A 4,434-nucleotide genomic window follows, 5' to 3' on the forward strand; every position below is an offset into this window, starting at 1 on the left:
GGAGAAATGGTTTCAAACTAAAAAGTGAGGAGATTCAAATTGGATATAAAGCCAAGAATAAATTTTTAACGATAAGGCAATGAGGCACTGGAACAGATTGCCCAGGGAAGTGGTGGATGCCCCATCCCTGGAGACAATCAAGATCAGGCTGGGCCAGGCTCTGAGCAACCTGACTGAGCTGTAGATGTCCCTGTTCATCGCAGGGGAGTTGGACAAGAGGACCTTAAGGGGTCCCTTTCAATTCTATGAAAGTGTTGAGGTTGGTTTTGAATATCTCCACAGAAGAAGGATCCTCAACATCTCCGGGAAACTTGTTCTAGTGCACCGTGACCTCAAATAAAGAAACTTTTCCTCATGTTCAGATGGAAATTCCTGGGATCCAGTTTGTACCCATTGTCCTTGTCATGTATCTGGGTATGACCAAAAGTGTCTGGCCCCATCCACTCAAGTGATTTGACCCCTTTTAGCTATTAATTAATGTTGATAAGATTCCCTCTCAGTCTTCTCTTCTCCAGGCTGAACAGTCCCAGGGCACTCAGCCCTCCCCCTAGGGAAAATGCCCCAGCCTCCACTCATTACTGTGGCCCATTGCTGGACTCTCTGCAGTAGTTCCCAGTTTCCCTTGAACTGAGGAGCCCAGAGCCAGACACAGCATTCTGGATGGGGCCTCCCTAGGGCAGAGTAGAGGGGGAGGATCACTTCTCTCAGCCTGCTGGTCACACTCAATTTAATGCACCTCAGATTACCATTGGCCTTCTTGGCCACAAGGGTACACTGCTGGTCCTCCTGGATGCCCAGGTCCTTCTCTGCAGAACTTCTTTCCAGCAGATCATCAGATCATCTGCTATGCTGTACTGCTGTGTGCAGTTATTCCTTCCCCTTTGGAGGACTCCATCCTTGCCCATGCTGAAAATCATAAGGATCCTCTCTGCCCAACCTCATGAGGTTCCTCTCCCAGGTCCCCTATGGGGATAGATCACCCATGGCCAGGTAGAGACATGATGCTGGAGGGATACGATGATTCTACTATCGTGTGTGGGATCTTCCTCGTGCCAACTTTTTGCCTGCAAAATGCATTTAGACACCTTGCATGCTCAGCAGACATCATCTATCACCCCTTAGAGCTGGCTGAATTCATTTTATGGATTCAGAAACACATACTGGAGATGTCTGTTCAGGAAGAAAATACAGCTACAGATGTATTTCACCCAGAGTGTGCATTAGATGGAAAAGCTGAAGAATTAGTTTGTCCGTGATGTACTGCTCTGCTTAGAGAGTGCAACCCAGGGACTGTTTACAACACATCATTCATGTTTTTATTGCATTTCACAGCAAGTCTGTGTATCATCACAACCAGTTCAGTGCAGCTGAGCTCTGCCTCCATAATGGTTGGTCTCAAGCAGGCCAACTGCTGGACAACAGCTGGCAAACAGCTTTCTGAAAGCTGATGCCTACATCCAGTCACTGATGTGCAGGAAAGGTCTCAGAGCTGCCGAGAAGATGAGGGTCACACATTTTACACATAAATGAGACTTCTTGTTACAGACTTTTCAGGTGAAGTTTGTTTTTTTCACAATCCCCACATTTTATTGATTCAGTTGTGCTTTGATACTGATCCTTAGCCTCTGTCTGCCTGTGAGAGATTGGCCAGTAATTCCTGCTTTGTATTTGTAGAGATGATTGCTTACTTGATAGCTAAATTCAACAAACTGATGTTTGCTGATGACATGTTACCTTTTGGGTGACTACAAACAGAAGCACTAGCCTTCTGCTCAATATTTTCCAGGAATTGAATATAGACTGAATCTTCTAAAATGATCTACAGTTCCATCCTTCCTTCCCACCCTCTTTCCCTTTCCTCTGTCCTCTCTTGGTCACGTTTTCTCTTTCTCATTCATTCATTCATTCATTCATTCATTCATTCATTCATTCATTCACTCATTCCTAAACACATACTCTAGGGTAAACCAACCAGAACCTGGCACCTCCTCATCTCACAAGCACTGTTAGGGATGACCATTGCCATTTCCCCAAATATTTAATGGTGATTTTGAAAAGGACTGTGATTTTAAATTCACATCAAAATACCTGTCTTTCCTAAGCGTACGCACAGTATTTCAACCTGTCTAACATCTCTTTCATTATTTTAGCTGTGTCATAATAAGAAGGATTTCAGCAAAAATTGAAAGTGAAAAAGATTCAGCAGTTCAGCACAGTTTGTACACGCTTTCACTATCTTCCCGACATCTCTGCTTTGCTGATAAACTCTTTCCCTACTCATTCCCATCTTCTAAATGTGGTTTTGCAACAGAATGTTGTTACCTGCTGTACCCTTTGCTCTACTCATCTCATTTTGCACCCTTGCCTCTCTGATTTTGATCCCACATGCCATCCTGTCATGCTGTGTCTTAGAAACCTTGGCCTGATTTGCTTGTTCTGAAGGATACTTTTTTTGTCTCTATTTATAGTATCAAATATAGTATTAGTGGGATTTGGGGTATTAAATACAAACAATGGTCTGTAATGTTCAGGTCCATGATTAAAAGAGCAAGCATTTTCTTTTTGTGGACACTGAAATTGTAAGGGTCCTTATGGTCATAAGCCCATGGAGCTTGCTGAGATTCACTTCAGAGTTCCAAAGGAATCAGCAGATGTTATAAATGGATTCATCTCAACAACCCACTAAAGGCAAAGTGGGAATGTGGCATGAGGGAAGATCTGGGAAACTACAGACCTGTCCATCTAACCTCAGTCCTTGGAAAAGTAATGGAGAAGATTGTTTTGGCTGCTGTTGAAGAAGATTTCCTTTGTCAGTCATAGCCAGCATAGGTTCATCGAGTGCAAGTCCTGTTTTACTAACCTGATCTCCTTGTATGATTAGAATACCAGTTTGCTGGATGAAAGGATAAGCTCAGCAGCAGCTTAAACACCAGTAAGGAATCAGCCCTATTTGCATCAAAACTGCAAAATAGAGCTCTATACAAGAGTCTATGGAAAAATAGTACATACAATGGATATATATCTCTCCCAGCCAAAACTATGAGAGAAGCATTTGGATAATGCCCATAACAGGGTGTTTCAGTGTTTAGTTAATTGTGAAGAGGTTGGGCTGTTGGACCCAGTCATCTTTGTAGGTCCCTTCCAACTTATCTATTCTATTTTATTCTGTGCCTGACATTATGTTGGGTTCAAATGGCAGAGGGACTTTACAGGTGTGACCACTGTCTCTCATGATCTCCATGCTGCATCCCACAAAGGACCCTGTGCTGGAGCTGGTGGATCAGACCCCAGCTCTGATGCATCTCCTCAGGAAACCATGAAAATAAGCTAAATGTCTTGATTTTACTGCAGCCATGCATTTGATTTGTCCAGTGCCTTCACACCAGGGGAAGCAGTGACTTTGGCTGCTTTAGCATCATCACTGTCGGTCTGTTATCAACGTGGGACAACAAAGACCTCCTGTTTCTTTAACCAGGTGATCAGTTCCTGCAAAGATAATTAGTGTCCGTGCTGTCTTCTAATAACATCATCACCGTGTTCTGAGGATCCAGATTTAGTATCATCATCATTCCTAATGTAAAAAATCAGGCATTTTTTCCTTTCACCATCAGAACTGGGGGGAATTGAAATATGCTGGGATATGCCAGGAAGAGTGTGGCTTTGTGCAGCCAAGGTGGGAAAGAGCTTATACCCAAACTTTGGCGGATTAGTATCACACAGAGCACCTGGGTCGCGATGCTCATTCTTCCCAGCGCTTGCTTTGGAGATGCTCTTCACTCCACATTCTGCCAATAGTTTTGCTGTGCTCTTCAGATCAAACTATTGGAGATAATGGGACCTTACGAAGCCTGTCCTGGCTGTTTTCTATGGGATGAAGATTAGATGTGAGAACTGAAACAAGTTAATAAAGAGATTGTGTTTGCGACCTGACATCACTGCATTATTGCCAGGCAAAATTTATAACTGCAGGTGGTGAATCCGAGGTGAGAACACGCCAGGACACAAAATACAAATGATGGTCTCCATGTATCTGAGGAGATACAGCCCAACACAAGTGAGTCATGCTCTGCTTGCATTCTCCCTCCGGAGGCCATAAAAGCACCTAACATTTACCCTGAGCACAGATTTCAGTTTCCGCATGTTCACGATGGCCCTACATTTAGAAGTGAGGTAAGTGGAGAAAGAGCAATCATGAAGGTAACTCTTTAGCTGGAACACCTGTATTTGCTGCATTTTCTACACGCTCTTCTCTTGCTGGAAAAGGACTTTAAGATGCTTAAAACTTTTTTTTTCTGAAGCCAGCAAAACCTTTTGGTCATCTTGTATTGAATAAAAGGCCTTTGTATGCATCATAGATCATCGCACCTGGCCTCCATCTAATGCTTTAATATCTCCAAAGGCAAAGTGGCTGCCATATGTGCACTGGATGATGCT

Source organism: Meleagris gallopavo, chromosome 1 (assembly GCF_000146605.3).
Source record: "Meleagris gallopavo isolate NT-WF06-2002-E0010 breed Aviagen turkey brand Nicholas breeding stock chromosome 1, Turkey_5.1, whole genome shotgun sequence".
In the NCBI taxonomy this organism is placed as follows: Eukaryota; Metazoa; Chordata; class Aves; order Galliformes; family Phasianidae; genus Meleagris; species Meleagris gallopavo.